Source organism: Betta splendens, chromosome 13 (assembly GCF_900634795.4).
Source record: "Betta splendens chromosome 13, fBetSpl5.4, whole genome shotgun sequence".
Taxonomy (NCBI): domain Eukaryota; kingdom Metazoa; phylum Chordata; class Actinopteri; order Anabantiformes; family Osphronemidae; genus Betta; species Betta splendens.
In genome coordinates, this window is record NC_040893.2 from 6,384,194 (window position 1) to 6,406,751 (window position 22,558).

General features: G+C 40.8%; 1 protein-coding gene and 2 pseudogenes across 1 annotated transcript in view; all 3 read right to left on the reverse strand.

The window, feature by feature from the left end:
• Nucleotides 1–5,610: 5,610 nt before the first annotated feature.
• On the reverse strand, nt 5,611–8,466 carry LOC114868202 (extracellular calcium-sensing receptor-like; annotated as a pseudogene).
• Nucleotides 8,467–13,141: 4,675 nt separating this feature from the next.
• On the reverse strand, nt 13,142–16,912 carry LOC114868203 (extracellular calcium-sensing receptor-like; annotated as a pseudogene).
• The window catches only part of LOC129604991 (uncharacterized), a 33,829-nt gene continuing 26,989 nt past the window's right edge, over nt 15,719–22,558 (reverse strand). The window contains exon 2 of the mRNA XM_055513868.1: nt 15,719–16,089. The gene's annotated coding sequence lies outside the window, so the exon portion shown is untranslated. The remainder of the gene's footprint in view (nt 16,090–22,558) is intronic.

A 22,558-nucleotide genomic window follows, 5' to 3' on the forward strand; every position in this document is an offset into this window, starting at 1 on the left:
CAAAGCCTTTAAAAAGCTGAAAAAATTATTCACATCTGGTAGAGTACAAAAAGTTAGCAATAACAAGGACAGTGCAAAGAAAGAGTATTGGAAAAGCTATTGTGATTCGTAAGGAAGAAACACTCCATTTGAGAAAGTATGGCATATAATTAAAGTATGGATGGGCAGAGGAAAAGGTATGAGTACCACATAATAGTGGATGATAAGCGCAAATTATGGTACAAGCATCTGTTAAAATTCATAGTAGTGGAAATATGAGTAGGGAAGACCAGAGAGGAAACAAAAAACAAAATATAGAACAACTGAAAGACAAGACAATGAGAGATTGCTGAATGTTGAGTTTAGTATGACAGAATTGAAGAAGAGTTTAAAAAAAACCACTAAGAATACATCACCAGGGGGAGACCAGATTAGTTATTGTATGCTTCAGAATCTAAGTTATAAAAGTAAAACAGTGCTTCTAGCAATATATAATAAGATGTGGGGACAAGGGGTGTTACCATCAGAATGGAAGGAGTCCATTATAGTTTCTATTTGTAAGCCAGGGAATGATCCGGAGTTGGCTGAGAGTTGACTTCTCATGTTAGGAAAACTATGGAAAAGATGCTAAATGAAAGGCTACTGTATCATCTAACACCAAAGGTATACTTAAGAATTATCAAAATGGGTTTAGGAAAGGTAGGGACACTATGGATTCAGCATTTTGTCTAGAACAATTTCCGTCAGAGTCGAAACTGAAACTAGTGAGGGTTATTTATTTGAGAATGGGACGCCACAGGGAAATATTATCAGTACAGTGTAATTCTCAATAATGATAAATTATATATTTAACACCATAGATGATATAATAGGAGTAGCACTTTTTGCAGATTCTCAATAATAATAATAATAATAATGTTGATTTTGTGGTCCTGTATACTCTGCCACAATCAAAAAATATTATTATTATTATTATTATTATTATTATTATTATTATTATTATTATTATTATTATTAATAATAATAATATTATTATTTTTATAATTTATTATTATTATTATTATTATTATTATTATTATTATTATTATTATTATTATTATTATTATTATTATTATTATTATTATTATTAATAATAATAATAATAATAATAATAATAATAATAATAATAATAATATTTTTTGATTGTGGCAGAGTATACAGGACCACAAAATCAACATGTTGATATAATGTTCGCAAGTATTTATTTACAAACACACACTTACATTACAGGTGGAGCTGTTCGTTTTTGCTCTTTTCAGTCGACTGTCAGTGCCCTTTCTGACACTGATTACACACTTATCACACCCTCATGAGCCGACTGTCAGCAGCCCCCCCCCCCCTTGGTCTGTCTGGGGAAGCTGTTAAAAATGTTAATGAGGTTACAGCCTATTTTAGAACCAAGGACACAATTCCAGGGTAAAACCGAAAGGTGGAGCTTTAGTATCTGACCTGTAGAGTTAGGGTCAAACACCAAGTACAATATAGGCACAGTGCTGAGAACAGGGCATAGATATGATAATGTCAGTTCTACACTGTTTGCTAGGGCAGACAGGCAAATAGACAGACAATAGTCTGTCTAAACAGTCAACTAAAAAGTTGAGAAAACTTGAAAAGTTCCTGTCAGAGTTGAATGTTGTACTTACTTTTTTTAATCATAGATACGCATCGGCAGCTCACCCTGCCACAGCTGCCAAACTACAGTACCTTCTGGAGGTTTATCAGTTACTGGGTGTATTAGGTTGTATTGGACTTTACAAATGTACCTAATGAAATTCTTAAATTCTCATTTCATATATTCGGCCATATTCACTTGGATGTACTGTAGTGTGTGTTAGTCTGCCTGCTTCAGGAGCTGTTTTAAATTAAAAGAGCATTTGAATCTTCTAATTAAGCTTAGATGAACATAATAGAGAGCCTCTTTTCAGAAAGAACGACCAATCCACAGCACTAGTTAGACTGGTTTCACACCATCCCCTTCTCCCCAAAGCACCAGAGTCCTGCAGTGCTGTTACCTAATGTGATGTAACCAGATACGGTTGTGAACTACTTAAACAGAAGATTCTTCAGAGATCCATCACTTCCAAGATCCTAGTGGTTAAAGCACACAACTTCCCACCCACAGTTTTTTAAACAAACCGTTTTTGTTAGTTGGTGGTTCAATAAAAGTAACTTTTATATCCGGAAGCCACAAACTTAACGCTTTATTTTTAATAGGTTTAATTCACAGATTTTGTAAACATCTATTTCATTTAACCATTTTCTGAACCAGGTTTTGTCTTAAAGTTGGGTTATTGCACCTACATTCTTTTAGAGCTGAAATGTTTCTCAAGGAGCTTCTACATTATACGTCCGTCATGAGGGTCATGGTCTTCACACCTTCTCACAGTCCTTTGTTCAAGTGATGAGCCAGTTCTTTACAGGTGTGAAGTAAAGCCTATTGTAAATAGAGAATAATACCTAACTTTACTCAGACTGAAGGTTCCTGCACTTTTGGTAATGTTTCTACTTTAGGAAAAGTCTGTGAGTTAACTTGAAAATGATTGAGCCGTCACAATCAGCCAATTGTGGTGACATTTGGCAGTAAAAGATGACTGTAATGACACAGAACTGAATAACAGCTGGCATAACTCATAACACATATACAGTATGTATTCAGATGTCCATTTATTACTGGATATTGTGGATGACGATGATGATTTCCTGCTGTACAACCAGGCCCAACGTCTGTCCATTCTTGAGGCACTGATGTGCTTTGTCTTGCCTGATTCTTCTCGCCAACAGAAAGGGGTGTGTGTAGATCTCTGTATTTTGTGTGACTTGAATGTGTGTGGTAAACAAAAGACACCAGAGCCAAGTTTACACCAGGAGTCTCTAGCTGGGAGATTCTGTGCCTTAGCACTAGAATACCTACGGAGCAGCCAAAACTCACTTTTGGAGGACTGCCTACGAGGCAGTCGATTTGTACTTTGCTGTAGCTGATCGGCTGCCTTTGTTCTATTAATGGGGCCATTACTTGCGCACCACAGGGGGGGAGGCACGCTGAGTCACTTCAACAAAACCTGTGTGAGTCTGTGTTCATCAGTCCTCTCATGGATACATGAAAACACACAGAACCAACACTGGTACTGTGGTACCAGCCGTCTAAAGAGATACACCAGAAACAACGAAGCCAGACGAATAAACCGGCTGTTCACAACACAACCTGCGAAAGTGTGCTCTCAATGGCAGGGTAATAGCAGACCCACCAAGGCTGCAGGAATAATAAGGTGGCCAAAGAAAGAGATACAGACCACAGATGTTAAGACACGAAAGCTCCTCACCATGCATGGAGGGCTCCACCCCAAATCCAGCACCCTGAGACTGTACGCTAGCCGCAAGGAAGGAGGCCGAGGACTAGTGAGCGTGAGAGCCACTATCCGGGATGAAACATCCAAGATCCATAAGTACATCAAGGATAAGGCCCCGACAGATGACGTGCTGAGTGAATGTCTCAGGCAGTGGAGAACAGAGGATGAGATGCTGGAAGAGGGACCATCATGGGAGGACAAGCCCTTGCACGGGATGTACCACCGGAACATAACTGAAGTTGTGGCATTCTGCCTCCGCGCCGCTAGAGGCGCTCCTGGGGCTTTTTGTGTGGGTCCGTTTTAGGTTTAATTTCCTGTCTAATTAGTTGACCCAGCTGTTTTGTTGTATTAAAGGGTTGTCTTTAGTTTCACACAGTGTTGGTGTGCACACGAGGTTGTAGCCAGCGAGCTACACTAAGTTACGTTTAAAGAGAGGAGAGTTTATGGAGTTGAGTTCCTTTGTTTCTTTTGATGTCCTGTCTCACCACTTAAGGTTTGTGAGTGTTTTATGTTTCATGTTTAAGATTTTCCCCGTGTTACGAAGCGCGTTTGGTTTTGCCTGTTAGAGAGTGCTGTGTTTTGTTTTAGTTGTCCTGTGTTATGTTTTGTGTTCCATGTGTAGGTTTTTGCCCATAGTGTACGGAACGTTTAGTTTGAAGGTGAGTTTAGGTTATTAATCACGTTTACCTGCATCGCAGCGATTTTTAGTTCCTTCCGTTGTGTTTGAACTAGATCCTGCTGTGCAGTGAGTTTTTGTTGTATATTAATAAACCTTTAATGTTAATTACAGCTTCTGTGTTTGGGTCGTCCATTTGGGGTCTCTTCCCCCGCCTCTCCTGTGTTCCCTGCAACCTGGTCTGCCGGTTGCGGCCAGGTGTCTGTGTGAGGGATTACACAGAGCTGTGTGCTGTAAGCACGTCGGCCGTGGTGCCTGAAGCCTCCGCTCAGTGTGAGCGCGTTCTCCTCCCGGCTCCGTGAGAGCCGTAGTTCTCCCCGCTTGAAGCGGGTGCAGTCATTGCTCCTCTCCATCGCATCCCCTCTCCTGTCCCAGGGTTCCGTCAAGCCCCGTCGGTTCGGAACCGACGGGGCGAGTTCGTAACAGAACACACCAACCCTCCAGATCCCAGCCGACCCACAGTTTGTGTTTAGTTCGTGTTTGTTTTAGGTTAGCTAGCCAGCTAAGTGTTAGTCTGTGTTAGCTTGTCTGTATTTTGTATTTGTGCTTTTGTTTCCAGCTCTGTTTTTGTTTCGTTTGGCACCGGAGTGTCTCCATGGCTTCGGCTGCGCCAGAGCAGATCAGCCTTCTCGCCTGGGGGCTGTTTTTTGATTATGTCGGGGCTGCGTGCACCTCGTCTGCTCCCTGGGACCGGTTATACGGATTAAATCGGATGGACGACCTAACTGGAGTTATGCTGCAGTTCCACGCAATTCCGGGAGTTCCGGGATTGGTCTTGTGGTTCCCCGCGCTACGGGAGGAGTTGGCTGCCCAGCTGGCCGGACGCTGCCATCACAGCGGGATCCAGAACTGCAGTCTGGTTATTATTTTGATCAAGAATGAAAATGTGTGGCTACTAAATGGATTGTATCCCAACCATTTAAAAAAGTCAAGTACCACCCAAAAAATAAAGTATGAAAGGCACAGGTAGAAAAAAACTTATGCACACTGCATGGTCATCAGCTAACCTGGAAAAGAATGTGTCTTGAACTAATCACAACTTCCAACTTTATGTTATGCCAAGTTATCATTCCCCACATCAACAGGACTGCAGGACATGCTACGCAAAGGTTTGATGTCTTACAGTAGCTGCAAAATACATTTGGTCCTGCAGACAACAAAGAGAGTAAGATTAGCAATAATAGTCGTAATAATAGAATAATACAATAATTCTCACTTTAAAAGTGTTTGCATTTTGTTTTGCGTCTCATTAGTCACAAGATAGTCAGATAGCCTAAACATATTCATATTCAGCATCATCAATCAAAATTATTTTATTCTCTGGTTAAAAACTATTGTAAAGGTTGTGTGTTGTATGGTTCTTTAGGTAACATATGATTGTTTAATTTTGAAATGTTCATAAAGCTGTCAATATAAAAAATGCATTTGTGTTTTAATGATTATTTAATTAATTTACTTAAATTAATATAGGTGTTTATTCATTTTAACACAAGTGGAACAAAATAGCCTTGACTAAATATTGTAATACATCAATATTACGTCATTACGCCTTTGGTGCCTCTCCCCCCTTCATATTTTCCCCACCTTATTCTGCATCATATTTTTTTTTGTGTTCGTTTCAGGTCTTAATAAAATAATGTAACATTTGGGAATAAAGATGCATATCAACAGTCCAAAACTAGAGGCCAGAATAGCAAATATCTCCACAGCAACACTGAACTTTCCAGGAGAGCTGACATAAGCTGGAATAAAAGTGAGCCACACTGCACAGAATATCAACATACTAAAGGTGATGAACTTGGCCTCATTAAAGTTATCAGGCAGTTTCCGAGCCAGAAAAGCAAGAACGAAACAGAACAGAGCCAGAAAACCTATGTAGCCAAGTACAGCCCAGAATCCTACAGCTAAGCCCAGAGCACATTCTAAGATGATTCTGTCTTTGACTACCTTCAAGTTTTTATATGGAAAAGGAGGAGAAATCGCTAACCACAATACACATATTACAACCTGTATAAGAGTGAAGACCAGAACACTGAGTCTCTGCTGTGTTGGCCCAAACCATTTCATCACATTACTGCCTGGAAGTGAAGCTCTGAAGGCCATTAACACCACCACAGTTTTCCCCAGAACACAAGACAGACAGAGGACAAAGGTGATGCCGAATGCTGTGTGTCTCAGCATGCAGGACCACTCAGAGGGTCGACCCATGAAGGTCAGAGAACACAGGAAGCATAGAGTCAAGGAGAAGAGCAGCAGGAAGCTCAGCTCAGAGTTGTTGGCCCTGACAATAGGAGTTTTCCTGTATGTGAAGAAAATGAAGGCTACAAATGCAGTCATGCATGTTCCACATAAAGATGCTGCAGTGAGCAGCGCTCCCATCATTTCTTCATAGGATAGAAACTCTGCCTCCTTCTTTACACACACATCTCTTCTGTCATTTGACCAGAAATCAGGTGGACATCGCACACAGCTGATGGAATCTGACAAGATAACACAAAGCTATTATAAAAAAAAATAATTTTTGGTCATGTGAGAGTTTTCCTTAGAGTATATAATCAATAATATAATATCACAACAATGTTTCTTGTCATTATTCTACATTCTAAGTCAATACTGTTTTTTGTGTTCTGATAAAATCAGTCTTGTCAGAAAAAAAAATCTTTAATTAAATCATGGTTTGACCTGAGACGTTGCTTATTTCTCCCTCTGCACATCTTATACAGTCATAGCAGCAGACAGGCATTCCTTTCTGGGGAACCTTACGAGTTCCTGGGGAACATTTCTCACTGCAAACTGACACAGGAACCTGCAGAAACAACATTTCACTGAGAAAAACGGTATATTAACTACAACCACTTAAATTGCTATTTTGGTTGAAAAAATTATATTTAAAAGGGGAATTTTGATGATTATTTTATAAGAAGGCAAACAGTGACAGTTTACCTGTGTTGAGTTCTGTGTCCAAATTAAAGACCTGTTTTGCAGACTCAGCTGTTTGTCTGCAGATAAAGATGCATCATAGAGACCAACTGTGATGAAGTCCACAACACCATTTTCTGTTGGCTGCCAGTTTATAATTTCATACTTTGCTGGTGGGTCTCCATCCTTATTGAAGTAAACTTCATCTCCTTCCTTTGTTTTGAAGTAAATTTTTCTTATATGCTGTAAAATCTAACACAGTTTGCATCCATTCAATTACTGTAGATCTCAAAACGTTCATAGTATTTCTGATGTATTGTAATCTCCTCACCATGAGAGGATCCAGTTTCAGGTTAATGTTACATGTTTCATCACAGTCAAGTATCTTATGAAGTGCATGGGCCACAGCATACACTCCTTTATAGACATTGTTGAATATGGGCATGAGTGACATATCAATGAAGCTGTGTGGTAAACCACTCAGATCCTCATATCCAGTACATTCTCTCGGATTCTGTGCTAATGTTTTAGAGAGTTTGAACTTACAGCTAAATAATGCTTCCTAAAATTCTGCTAACATGTAATTGCCAGGGGAATTCAATGGTTTTACATTTAACATAAAATCTCTCATTCCTCTAACGTGTGCTTTGGGAATGGACAGACCTATTGCACCATCCAGAATATGACATTTATCCATTTCTGCAGTTTGAGAATCAAATATCCAACCTTCAGTACCAACCCACTGGTAACCAGTCATGTTGTAGAGAGACAGTTCATACATGAGCACATCCAAATCCAGGAAGGAGAGGAAAGCAACAATCACTTTAGAAGTAGAAGACTTGATAATATCAACAATTCTTCTTATTTTGTTTGGTGGATCTGTTTTAATAAAGGCTACAGAATACTCCAGACAGATGCCCAGCTGCTGAGCTGTTTCTGTGAATGTAGCCATGCCATTATTGCCATAATCATTATGGCTTCTAATTGCTCCAACCCAAGTCCAACCAAAGTGTTTGACCAGCTGGGCCAGAGCTCTGCTCTGATAGTAGTCACTTGGTATTGTTCTGAGGAAGGATGGGTACTTGGATTTATCGCTGAGACAAGCACAGGTGGCAAAGTGGCTGATCTAAAGTGTAAAAACATTTCCTTTTAACAGCTCAGTACATCTCTGGAAAAACAAATGCACCAACTATAGTAAAAACTACAATGAACATGAATACTACCCACAAGTGGAATATTAATAGGTCCAAGGGCAGTAGCTATAGCCAAACAAGTAGAGGAGGAAGTTTCTCCCATAATCGCCTGCACTTGTGCAGGTCTTGTACAAGGTGTTTTAGATGATGCAAAAACAACTTCAATTCCATTAGTCAAAGCCAGCGAAACTTTCACACTTCTGGCAATAGAGCGACAAGTATCATACATTTTATATCCCAGAGAGATTCCAGGTAGTAGGTCTGTGCTGTTATTGATCTCCTCAATGGTAAAAATCATAGCATAGGCAATCTGCAAATCTCTGAAATTCAAACTTTGTAAAGACAATTTTAAATATTTTCATTGCCAGTATTCATTGACATAATGCAATATAATATGTTGAATGTGTTTTTATACAGTTTGCAAAACATTATTTGCCAAAACCAAATAACACAACATCATTTTAATACAGTTTTGTTCTGTCAATACTTGTATTTGTACCTGGTACATTCCAGTGGCAGTGGTTTGTGTGTGTAGGTTTCCTGTCTTTGTTTCCAGCTGCTGTGGAAAGAGAAGATTCCTCCCAATATAATATCACCATTTTTAGAAAGCTGGGGGTTTTCATGATCACCTCTCAGCCTGCATGCCAGCTCCTTTTCCTGAGAGAAAAATATCACTAACAACAGCTGCAAAACTGCCAAGCCCCTTTCTGGCCATCTGTGTGTTGATGTCATACTGTCTGAGAGCAATAAACTACAACTTAAATTTACCATATGCCAAACAGAAACTTGTATTGATATTTATACATAAACAAACCAAATGCTATGCTCCTCCTTAAACCACCACCTCATTGTGACAAAGCAGGTTGTGAGTGCAAATGACCCTTTGTGCTCTCTCCAGGTTGGTGGAGAGTTCCTGCCTCAAGTGGGGGAGTTCAAGTATCTTGGGGTCTTGTTCATGAGTAAGTAAAGGAAAGAGCGTGAGATTAACAGACGGATCGGTGCGGCGGCTGCAGCAATGCGGTCGGTGTACCGGTCCATCATTGTGAAGAGGGAGCTGAGCTTAAAGGCAAAGCTCTCAATTTACTGGTCAATCTCACCTATGGTCATGAGCTTTGGGTCATGACCGAAAGGGCAAGATCACGGATACAAGTCGTCGAAATGAGCTTCTTTAAAATTAAGATTCAACATTATTGTCAATACCTGTATACGAATACAATGCAACGGAATGCAGTAAAAAGGCTCTTATCAAAATCTTTAGCTTCAATTGCACTATTTTCGCTTCTGACTGGGTAATTATGAATGAAGAAATAAGACTATTTTACTCTTTAGCAATTATCTGCAGATGCTTCTATTAAAGCTCCAACTTTTAATCACTATCACTAATAAATGGGAATCTAAAAATAGTGTGTAAAGCACTTGCTAGAAGATTAGAAAAAAATGCTCCATATATAATTCACTCTGATCAAACAGGCTTCACTAAAGGTAGACAGTCAACAAACATGAACAGATTAATCAACTTAATTGATTATGTCATCACCCATAAATTAGAGTCAGCCACCGTCTCTTTAGATGCAGAAAAAACTTACGATAGAGTAAACTGGAAGTTTCTTTTAACTACTCTGCATGAATTCAGCATCAGGAAATCATTCATAAACTGGATCCAAATATTATACATCTCAGGAAACGCCGCACTCAGAACAAATAACCAGACCTCACCAAGGTTTAATCTGCATAGAGGGACCAGACAGGGCTGCCCACTTTCTCCATCACTTTTTGCAATATTTATTGAACCTCTAGCCCCAGCAATAAGACAACATGAAGGAATTACTGGAATATCGACCAAATCAGTAAATTATAAAATAAGTTTATATGCTGACGATATGTTACTGTTTCTCCTGGAGCCACAGACGTCTCTTCCTACAACTATCAGCCTCATAGCATTAGCATAAGAGCATCTCTGACAGCCTGGTGGAATTTTCTTAAAATTAATGGATCTTCACTTACTCTTTGCCAAAACACACCTCTCTGGAACAATCCAGACATCATACAAAACAAAAAGGCAATACACTGTCCAACTTAGCATATCAAAGGGGATAACACATCTGAAATGATGTTTTCACAAGAGAGAAGTTTACCTCTTTTGAAGAATTAGTGTCCCACTATGAAATCACTAGTGCCAAATTTTTAGAATACCAATAACTAAAGTCAATACTTAATGCAAAAACTAAAAATACTCCTATCCAGATGCAACCATTGCCAGCAATAGAACGATTTATTGCTATTTCAGGGAAAAGGACAGTTAAAAAAATCTATATTTGAATTTACAATGTCAATCACACAGTGAGCCGTCCGATCTTTAAATGGGAAGCTGATCTGGACATCACCACTAATCACACGTTCTGGAATAATATATGTTCTAATTTATTCAGAATGACAAAAAATACAAATTTACAACTGATACAATATAAAATTCTTCATAGAACACATACAACATATACAGGACACAAGATGTTCCAAATGGGTCTCACAAACTCAAATATTTGCCCTCATTGTACAGATAACACAGCAGATAGATTCCTACATGCATTCTGGTCATGTTCTCCTGTGCAGCAATTTTGGCAAAGAGTATGTGAACACCTGTCAACCTGGTTAAGCTGTCCAATCCCAGCAGCCCCTGCACTTTGTCTTTTAGGAGATCTAACTGGGCTTGACCTAGAGACAAACTCATCACACATACTCCTTTGTGCCCTCTGTGTCACAAAGAAAATTCTCCTCATGAACTGGAAAACTAAAAAGAAATAAAAAATTACTCAGTACTTGAACATCTTCTTAGATTACACCACCTTAGACACATTATATGTCAGAAGGGTGAGGATGGTTCTGGCTGCGCTGCGTGTGGTGCCTAGGCAGTAGTACTACAGTCCCTGGGTCTCGTCTATCTTTTCCTAGCTGGGGGTTGTGGGGGGCAGTGGGATGGGTAGCAGAGCTAGTCTGAAACCTGGCTTTGTGGACCCCGTGCCTTGCTTCCCAACTACATCTCTCCACAGTCATTCACTCAGGGATGCGAGGGGTGTCCTACTGATAGAGGAACCGGGGCTACCGGAAAGTGGGATGCCCTGACGTTTTAATAGCATTAGTCATACACACTCATCCAGGAAATTGGGAGCTGCTTCCAGGGGGTAACTGGACAGAGCCTTCACTTTGATGGCTCTGTCCTCTCCGACCCTCCCACTGGGGGGAGTTTTTCCCTCTGGTTCTCATAGGGCAGACAGCGTTGACCCACAGTGGCCTGCTCTAGAGATGTCCAACTCAAGACCTCCCACCCGATTCAGCATCGATCTTTTGAAGCGGAATTGCCGTCAAGCGGAATCTCAAGTGCGTTCGAAATCACGTGACCAACAAGAGCGACAGGTGTCGATACATCACGTGACTGCAGAGCAACTTATCTGCAGTTTGAATGGACTGGCTGTTTCATTATGTCAGAGCTTTATAAACGTGGCAAGCGAATGATCTATAAGATGATCGATGATCTATAAAATAGACAAGTTTCACATTACGGATGACTGTAATGTATGTAAATACAGCTCTAATAACATGGGACTATCAAACATATTTGCCACATCAAGGCTACTTATAAATTATTATCCACAGAGAATCACAATTACACACCTTTGATTAAAAAACTTTTATTTGACAATAAAACATGGACTGTGATCCTGAACAACCACGTATAAGCGAGGGTTTGCTCTGATGCAGTTCTCAGGTACAACCAGCAGATGTCGTTGTTCTGACTGTGGCAAATGGTGTAGAGCAATGTGTTGATTTCAGCCCAACTGCGTCATAGTTGCTCAGTGATTCATGAGGCTTCGATTTTGCCATCTCTAGTCTGCTCTGACCTTGGGTGCTGTCTGTGTTGCTGCTGCAGCTCTGCCCGGGGGGTTCTGTGTGTGCAGCTTGGGTCACAACACCTGCCCTCCTGGAACTGAAGGTGTGTGGGCCCCCTGCCTGCTAGGATTCTTTTCTCTGCTCATTGGCTGGGTGTAGCGGCCAAGCTCCTCCCACCACCCTGGCTTTCACAAGTGGCATTGTTCATGCACCATTGTCTGCCTCACCCTTTGGGTGAACAATGTTAAGCTACAGCTTTACTAACCTTGTAGTGGGGACACTCAACACCTGAGCTAATAAACAGGCTTTCTAAGACCTTACTAAGTACTACTGATACTTATCACTACCAATATCAGTAATGTGTAAATATGGAAATTGTGAGGTTGTATGTCATGGCTATTATTAAGTAATATGCGATTATGTATAACAATGCATATGTGCATGTATATGATATATGTATATGTTTGTATGAGTGTGTGGCCATACCTTAACACCAATATTGGTATTAATATTAATTTTCAAGGTAAACCACAGTACAGCAGTTGTTTAGTTATGAATGTGTCAGCCTAAGGTGCTTCCCTACCTATTTATTTTGCACTGATTGTTTGCTTAATTGATTGGACTGGGTTCAGCAGCTGGTTGTGTAATGTCGTAATAATCACGCCTGGCTTATCACAATGCTGAGCTTTACTGTTGATGCTCTAACACAGGTACTGTTGCTTCTGATTCGCACAGATCCGCGTGCCTCCGTGCATTGCCGATATACACAAACCAATGACACTTAATTAATTCGGTGCATTAAGTAGCACCTCCTTAAATGAACTGCCTACCTTACAGGTTGCACCCCCCCTCCCGCATACACACACCCCAAAGCAAAAACTCAACCTGTCCACCAATACAGCAACAACACACATATTTTGGATTGAATAAATAAAACATTAAATAAACTATTAATCAAGAGGAGTATATTACCCTCTTCTACAACCTCTACAACCAAAGCTGTCCATCACAATAGAGCATTCAACCTAATACGTGCTGCTTGTTGAACTGCTGGACAGAAAAAAAATGTAATTAAATGTTACTGCTGTCATGCTGTTTTGATGTCAAAATATATGTGATGTCTCTCTCTCCATCATATTCTTCTTTGTGTTCTTCTCAGGTTTCAGTAACATTATGTAACATTTTGGAATAAAGATACATGTCAGCAGTCCAAAACTAGAGGCCATAATAGCAAATATTTCCACAGCAACACTGAGCTTTCCAGGGGAGCTGACATAAGCTGGAATAAAGGTGATCCAGACTGCACAGAATATCAGCATGCTGAAGGTGATGAACTTGGCCTCATTAAAGTTATCAGGGAGCTTCCGAGCAAGAAAAGCAAGAACAAAACAAAGCAGAGCTAGAAAACCTATGTAGCCAAGTACAAACCAGAATCCTACAGCTGAGCCCAGAGCACATTCTAAGATGATTCTGTCTTTGACTACCTTCAAGTTCTTAAATGGAAAAGGAGGAGAAATCGTTAACCAAAGGACACATATTACAACCTGTATGAGAGTGAAGGCCAGAACACTGAGTCTCTGCTGTGTTGGTTCAAACCATTTCATCACATTACTGCCTGGAAGTGAAGCTCTGAAGGCCATTAGCACCACCACAGTTTTCCCCAGAACACAAGACATACAGAGGACAAAGGTGATGCCGAATGCTGTGTGTCTCAGCATGCAGGACCACTCAGAGGGTCGACCCATGAAGGTCAGAGAACACAGGAAGCACAGAGTCAAGGAGAAGAGCAACAGGAAGCTCAGCTCAGAGTTGTTGGCCCTGACAATAGGGGTTTTCCTGAGTTTGAAGAAAATTAAGGCTACAACAGCAGTCATGCATGTTCCACATAAAGATGCTGCAGTGATCAGCGCTCCCATCATTTCTTCATAGGATAGAAACTCTGCATTCTTCTTTACACACATATCTCTTCTGTCATTTGACCAGAATTCAGGTGGACATTGAACACAGGTGATGGAATCTGACAATAATAAAGCAAGTGTTAGACATGGTGTATTTTGTTTCTAGTTCTCGTTGCTGTTCAACTCTGAATGAACCTTGTCTTTTTTATTTATTATATATTTTATAAGAGATTGAGATTGACAAGGTTCATAAATTGCTTAAAAGTTGTAAAAAAATGTCTTTAATATATTTCTTTAACATTTTTTTGAAGGATTACACCTGAGATGTTGCTTATTTCTCCCTCTGCACATCTTATACAGTCATAGCAGCAGACAGGCTTTCCTTTCTGGAGAACCTTACGAGTTCCCGGGGAACATTTCTCACTGCAAACTGACGAAGGAACCTGCAGGAACACAAAGCATGTAACAATATTATTTTTTCCAAGATCTGTTTTCTAATGATTATATAGTCAGTATTAATCTGTATTAATTTGAGTGATTTTGTTTACCTGTTTTGAGCGCTGTGTCCAAATTAAAGTCGTATTTTGCAGACTCAGCTGTTTGTCTGCAGGTAAAGATGTATCATAGAGACCAACTGTAACAAAGTCCACAGCACCATTTTCTGCTGGCTGCCAGTTTATAATTTCATACTTTGCTGGTGGGTCTCCATCCTCATTGAAGGAAACTTCATTTCCTTCCTTTGTTATGAAATTAATCTTTCTTATGTGCTGTAAAATCTAAAACAAATTGGAGATAATTTCAACAAAAAATAATATACATTTTACCATTGCTATACAAATTAAAAGTGCAATTTGGCCACTTACTCACCGTTAATGGATCCAGTGCTACATTGTAGTTACATGTTTTATTACTATTAAGTATCTTATGAAGTGCATGGGCCACAGCATACATGCCTTTATAGACATTGTTGAATATGGGCATAAGTGACATATCAGTGTAACTATGTTGTAAACCATTCAGATTTTCATGTCCAGTACATTCTCTTTGATTTTTTGTTGGTGAGGTGTTTGATTGAGGGAATTTGCAGCTAAATAGTGTTTCCCAGAATTGTGCTAACATTTCATTATCTGACAAATAGAGTGGTTTCACATTTAATATAAAGTCTCTCATTCCGCTAACATGTACTTTGGGAATGGACAGACCTATGGCACCATCCAGAATATGATGTTTATCCATTTGTGCAGTTTGAGAATCAAAGATCCAGCTCTCACTGCCAACCCACTGATAACCAGTCATGTTGTGATAGGACACCATTTTCATTAACACATCCATGTCCAAATAGGAGAGAAAAGCAACAATTACTTTGGAGGTTGACTGCTTGATAATTTCAATCATGTTTCGTATTTTATTCGGTGGATCTGTCCTGAAGAAAGCTAGAGAGTACTCTATACAGATGCCCAGACGCTGAGCTGTTTCTGTGAACGTAGCCATTCCCTTATTCCCATAATCATCATTTGTTCTAAAAGCTCCTACCCAAGTCCAACCAAAGTGTTTGACCAGCTGGGTCAGAGCTCTGCTCTGATAGTAGTCACTGGGTATTGTTCTGAGGAAGGATGGGTACTTGGATTTATCACTGAGACAAGCACAGGTCGCAAAGTGGCTGATCTAAAAGAACAAGACACCTCTGTGATGAAAAGGCAAAACAGTAACACACTTGGAGGACATAAATATCAATTTACAATTTACTAATTTCACCCACCACTGGAATATCAAATGGGGCGGCACGGTGGTGCGGTGGGTAGCACTGTCGCCTCACAGCAAGAAGGTTCTGGGTTCGATTCCCGGAGGCGGCCTTGGAGCCTTTCTGTGTGGAGTTTGCACGTTCTCCCCGTGTTTGCGTGGGTTCTCTCCGGGTTCTCCGGCTTCCTCCCACAGTCCAAAGACGTGCATTAGGTTGATTGGCTTCTCTCCATTGCCCGTAGGTGTGAGTGTGTGAGTGAATGGTTGTCTGTCTATGTGTTGCCCTGCGATGGACTGGCGACCTGTCCAGGGTGTACCCTGCCTCTCGCCCGTAGCCAGCTGGGATAGGCTCCAGCACCCCCGTGACCCCGCACTAGGGAGTAAGCGGTTCAGAAAATGGATGGATGGATGGATGGAATATCAAATGGTCCTAATACAGTAGATATAGCCATGCTAGGAGAAGAGGATGTCTCTCCTATTATTGCTTGCACTTGTGCAGGTTTAGTACATGGAGCCTCTGAGGATGCAGACACAGCTTCATTACCATTAGTCAAGGCCAGTGCAGCCCTTACACTTCTGGCAACAGAGCCACAAGTATCATACATTTTATAACCCAGAGAGATTCCAGGTAGTAGCTCTGTGCTGTTATTGATCTCCTCAATGGCAAAACACATGGCCTGAGCAATCTGGAATTCTCTGAAATTAAAACTTAAATAGACAATTTCAAATAGTTAAAATACAAACAATACTATAGTACAATATAGTGAACTTTGACAGTTTAAAAATACAATTAACAACAGAGCTTATATAATAGTTTTGCTTGATATAATTCTGTACTAAGTTGCAACGCATGTAATTTACCCAATACATTTCAGAGGCAGAGGTTTGTCTGTGTAGGTTTCCTGCCTGTCTTCCCAGCTGCTGTGGAAAGAGAAGATTCCTCCTAATATAATGTCTCCATTCTTATATAGCTGTGGGGTTTCTGGGTCCCCTATCCTCCAACATGCAGGCTCTTTAGCTTGAGAGAATGACGTCACCAACCACAGCTGTAAAATTACCCAACCCTGCTCTGGCCATTTCTGTGCAGACATCATATTGATATCAACTGCTTATTAGTATAGGATGCACCACACTGCATATCAAGGGCTTGTGCTGGTATTTATACAATGACACAGATAATGACAGAGATTCTTGAGGGTGGGGCACAGAGACAGCAATAATTGTGCCTATTCAGGATTCTTTATTGTGATTGTATGAAGTATTAAGTAAGTACTACCATGTCATTAAACAGTGAATCAGTCTAGTATTCTTTTTCTTAACTCTGTTGTGGTCTTCGTGGTCTCCCACATGGTCGATCAAGTTAATGAATGTTTTTTTTTGTCCTTTGTACTGTAGCACAGGGTAGATGAGGGGGACAAACGGATAACTTAAATTAAAAAATACAAAATACACTTAAACTAAATTTAACATAAGAATTGTTCAAATTCAAAGGGCAGGAACAAGAGACCAAGGGCTTGTTTCAAGAAGGAGGTTTAACAAACTCTGAGTTCAAACCTGAACTGAGTCGACTTCCACTGAGTTTGAAAACCTGGAGTTTTCGGTTTCAGAACAGCTGAGAAGAGTTACTTTAATCAACTCAGAGTAGACTGACTCAGAGTTAAGCACATGCACCGCAACTATAAAATGCCCTGATCAATGGCGTGAAGACATTACGAGTCACCATGGCAACAGGACAACCAAATAGGTCCAAAAATGGATATGATACTATAAGCATATAGCGACTACGAGTCTATATTCCGTAGAAAAAGCAACACAGTTGTAGCGGCGAAAGAGAAAGAATTAGCTTGGGAGAAAAGTCACAAGACAATGCGTAAGTTAACATTTTAATCATACAGTGTTCTGTGTAACTAATTACTAAATAATGTTCGTATTTTTGTTATATTTCACTTGTAAAGTAATTTTTCACTCATCTAAGGAGTTACTTCAGTTATTGCCTAAAATACCAATTTTTGTATGAATTAAATGTGCAGTGTTACTGTAGGACTCCTGTCCTGTCATCTCCAGAAGCTCTCTAATGACTCTGCTATTGTAGGATGTACAGTATCCAGGGAGGGGATGTCACAGAGTATCAGGGAGTGGTGGACAGCTTTGTGGACTAGTGTGGACAGAACCACCTCCAACTGAACATCAGTAAAACCAAGGAGCTGGTGATAGACTTTAGGAAATCTGTGAGTGCTGTCACCCCTCTCACTATTAAAAATGAAGAGGTGGAGGTGGTGACCGAGTACAAATACCTGGGAGTGTACTTGGACAATAAACTGGACTGGAAAAACAACTCCTCGGCTGTGTACAAGAAGGCTCAGAGCAAAATGTACTTCCTGAGGAGGCTCAGGTCCTTTAACATCTGCAGCTGTAGTGTCATAGATTCAGCATTTTGGTCATTTGTGTGCTTAGTTTCCAGTCTTATTTTGGTATTTCCTGTCTTGTTTCCTGTCTGCCTTGGTTTTTGTTAACTTACCTAGTCACCACTTCCTGTTTTATTTTGGTATCACTTCCGGTTTAGTTCTGTTGTCCTCAACCAGTCATGTGATTTCACCACCTGCATTCCATTAATCATTAGTTGGTTATTTGTACCCCTGCACTTACGCCTTTGCTTTGCCGGATTGTTTGGTTCACCCGTTCAGGCTTCCAGCATTTTGTAAGTCCTGCCGTGTACCAGTCCTTTGCCTGTCATTGTTGTTTTCACCATGTCTCCGTCTAGTCCTCTCCTGTACCTTCGCTGGAGTGTTTTTGCCTACTCGTGTACCGACCTCTGTCTGTCCGACCAAGAGCCCTCTGAATAAACCCTCTGAAACCTCACGTCGTTTCTGCGCTGTGCCTTTGGGTCCTCCACCGTGTGTTCCCTGACATGTAGAAGCAAAAAATGTTTGGAACTGTTGAATTAATAACTAAGATTACTAATTAAGAGTCAATCAAAGTTGTATTTCTGTTGGTTTATTCTATCCAGGCCCCAGAGGGCCCGGCCTCGGTAACCAAGCAACCCTCTCCTCCAGCAGAGGGCCTCCTCGGTCCACCAGACGACATCCCCAACTCCATCGCAGGAATCCCGGACAGCATCTTCCAGAGGATCCGTTCCCTATGTGCACCTCCGGTCCTGTTCCTGTTTGCCTACTACTTAAACTCTGCCGAGGCTCCGTCCAACCCAGATATCAAAGACACGTTACGCTCAAGCTACAGCTTTATGCCAGCCAGTGTGCACCTCACGCCAGCCAAGCCAGACCCCAGTCCCCGTCGGCCTCCCTGAAGAGGTCGCGCCTGCTCCTGCCCTTGTCGACCACGAAAAGGTCGCTCATGCTCCTGACGACGCTACGTGCTACGTGTACAACCTCTGCCTGCCTGACCTTGATTATAAAACCTTTGATCTTAATCAAGCTGATGCTGTGCATTTGGGTCCTTCATCTATCGTGGTTTGTGACAACCACTAGTGGCATGTTCTGTTGGAAACACTTCAATCCCCTTGGACCACATGTCCACAATGGTGGGACAGTACTTCTTCCCTTCACGTGGAGTTTGCTCAATGAAATCCATCATTAAGTATTCAAATGGTCTGGTTGGCTGCATTGTGTTTGGAACGAATTCCTCCAATCGACTTGAAGGCTGTTTAGACAGTTTACCTTCCACACATGCCTCACAGAAAGAAACATCTGTTTCTGTGGAGAAGTCCACTCCGTTCACCAGATCTTTCAGTTCTTTAAGCTTGGTAGTGTGACCCAACCGCTAGTGCTTTAAGCTGGTTGCTAGTGGATGCACTATGACAAACAGGTAAGTCCTACTTTACATCCAGCTGATAAAGTCCATCAGCTCTTTGTGTTCCCATTCCTTGGAGGGTTCCATTTCTTCCACGTATGTAACAGTGAGACTTTCTGAACTGCACTGTGTTGCCTTTCTTGATAGCTGCTCCCACTGAAAATAAATTCCCTGACAGCTTTGGAACATACAACACATCATACATTGTGGCATTTTTTACATCACTTGTTTTGAAAGTCATGTTTAACTCTACGTTTCCCATTCCTAGGGCATCAACCACCCTGCCATCACCGAGCTTCACAGACTGTGCTTCCGTGAACTCTTGCTAATTTTGAAGAATGTTGTTATCAAATGTTGTTTGCTTTGATGCTCCTGAATCTATCAACCATTCAACCTGTTGTGGGGAGTCAGTTGGATTTGCCTCTTTGCTGACAAAGGCACTTCTACCTTCTGCATCTTCACACATCATGCTTTTAGTCTTATGAGATTTATTTTTTGCTTTATATTTCAAACTTGGACAGTCATGTTTAATGTGACCTTCTTTTCCACATTTGTAACACTGCCACGTGGTTGGTCTTTCTGCTCCTACTGTCCTGGAGTTGTCCGGGACAGTTCCCCAACACTTTGATGACATCGCTGATGAACCACCTGAAGTAGCTCCACTGTAACTTTCATGGGCATTAACCCACTTTTGCTCTTCATTTATTAAAGCTTGTTGAACAAACTGCAGCGTCAAATTGTCCATCTTGGGTTTTTAAGGCAGTGACAATGGTAGCATAACTAGGTGGCAAACTACCCAACAGTGTTACGATCTGATCTTCTTCTTTAATATCAGCTCCTATAGCCGATAGCTGATCAGTCAATTCCTTCATTTGCTTCAGATGCTCAGTTAATTAACATCCTGAATTAACATTCATTTCACATCGAAAATATTTTTTCTTAAGGAACAGTTTATTCGCCAATGTATCTCTCTCAAAATGGCTTTTAAGCATAGTCCACACTTCTTTGGGAGTCTGGCAGCTTGTTACCGGGTACAGCTGGGGTGTTCAGCACTAACATAGAGAATGCTTTGTCTCTCCGTTTACTAAACTGCGCTTGTGCTTGTGCGTTAGCATCTGCGGCTAGCGTCTCAGTTTCCGTTAACATGCCCCACAGACCTTTAGCCTTCAACAAGTGCTCCATCTGAAACTTCCATGTCGCCCAATTTTCCGGTCCCCTCAGCTTGTCTATAAACAGCTTATCTTCCATTGTGAAAACCCACAGCGCTGTTTAATCCACAAAATACAGTGAAAACAGCCTTTTAGCGTCCTCTGGGCCCATAACTTGATGAATTTTAACACAGGTTAAAGTCATTATTCACTTTATTACTTTTTAGTTAAAACAGAACAACAACGTTACAACACACACCGCCCCTATTGATGAAATTACAGTATTTCAACAGATCCCACTTCTAACACCAGATTGTAGAGACAAAAAATGTTGGGAAATGATGAATTAAGAGTCAATCAAAGTTGTTTTTCTATTGGTTTATTCTTGCAAGAAGAGGAAGGAACAGGAAAAGGTGTTGAGATGTGAGAGTGTAGTTCTGAAATCTCTCTGTGCCTCCCTTAATATCTCCATTGTTGCTAAGGAGTCAAAATGTAACAACTCAGTCAAAAACCACTCCACTTCTCCAGTTCTTCTCGGAGCCCTTGGTATTTCTCTAGTTTTTCATGTTCCTTTTTCTTGATGTTGCCATCGCTTGGTATTGCCACATCCACCACTACGGCTTTCCTCTGTTCTTTGTCCACCACCACAATGTCTGGTTGGTTCGCCATTACCATTCTGTCTGTCTGTTGTTTTCAGAATTTGTTTGCTGGTGTTCTCTTGACAGCCAGCTGACTCAAAGTAGCAGTTTCATTGACTTTAACTTGAATGGACGTTTATTTGTCCATTGAGGGGCAGTTTGTAGTACATTTTGGTCATTGCTTATGAGATAAATATGGAAAGTACATTTGTTCATGTGTGTCCTCAGTTACTGGGGGTAAAGAGTTTGCTTCAACTGGGGTACAGAGTCTGGTGTAGACTAATAATGTTGATCTGGGCCGTTCTTAAGGAAACATTCAAAATGTCACGCGACCTCAGGAAGGAGCTGGGAGGTTGATGGCAGTCCATAAGGATCCGGAAACTGAATAGATAATACAGCCAATTGCCAGGTCTTTTTTGAGCAGCCTCATAGGCCCTTTCTCCCTCTGATTAAACATCTAGACATCATGCACGCCTTTTTTGGACATGAGGAGAGATCTTAGGTAGTGGTTAAAAATAGGCCTTCTCAGGCTGGGGTTTTCAAAGAATTTCGTGGAGGTTCTGCTGAAGACACACAGCTGACCTTTTCTGACCTCTCAGTTCTCTCTGCAGAGGAACAAGCAGGTGAATTCGGGCACTGCCTACCTTTTCTGATTGTATTGATTTACCATATGTAGTAAATTCATTCAGCTTTGAACTTTAACCAACTCCACCGACCAGGCAATGTAGGCGGTAGTGGTCACTACTATTAATAAACCTTAGGGCTCGACTGCAAACTTTTTTCATAGGGCCTGTAACTGCCCTGAGGATGGGTACTTGGATTTATCACTGAGACAAGCATAGGTGGCAAAGTGGCTGATCTGAGATGAGAAGACAAAACACTATCACCTTTAGAAATCATGAATAATTTAATATTTTTTTACCAACCGGTGGAATATAAAATGGTCCAACCACAGAAGCTCCAAAAGATGTCTAAGCTTGTGTGTGTCTGTTTTTTTTCCCTCCCTCTCTTTTTTCCCCTTTGTAGTAGGCAAGCCAGACATGAGCTGGTCTGGTAACTGGCAAATGTGCAGTGACGAGATAAATACAAGTCCAAACATAACACTTTCGGCACCAAACATTTTGAAAAACAATTTATAAATGTCTGAGAAACTACTGTAGTTGCATGATTATAGATATTTAGGAAATGTTTTACATATTGCTATTTCATGGATTAAGCTCCTTACAGATATCTGTGTTTGTTAGTGTAACAAACATTTTAGCCATGGTAGTGCACCATAATGCCTGTTC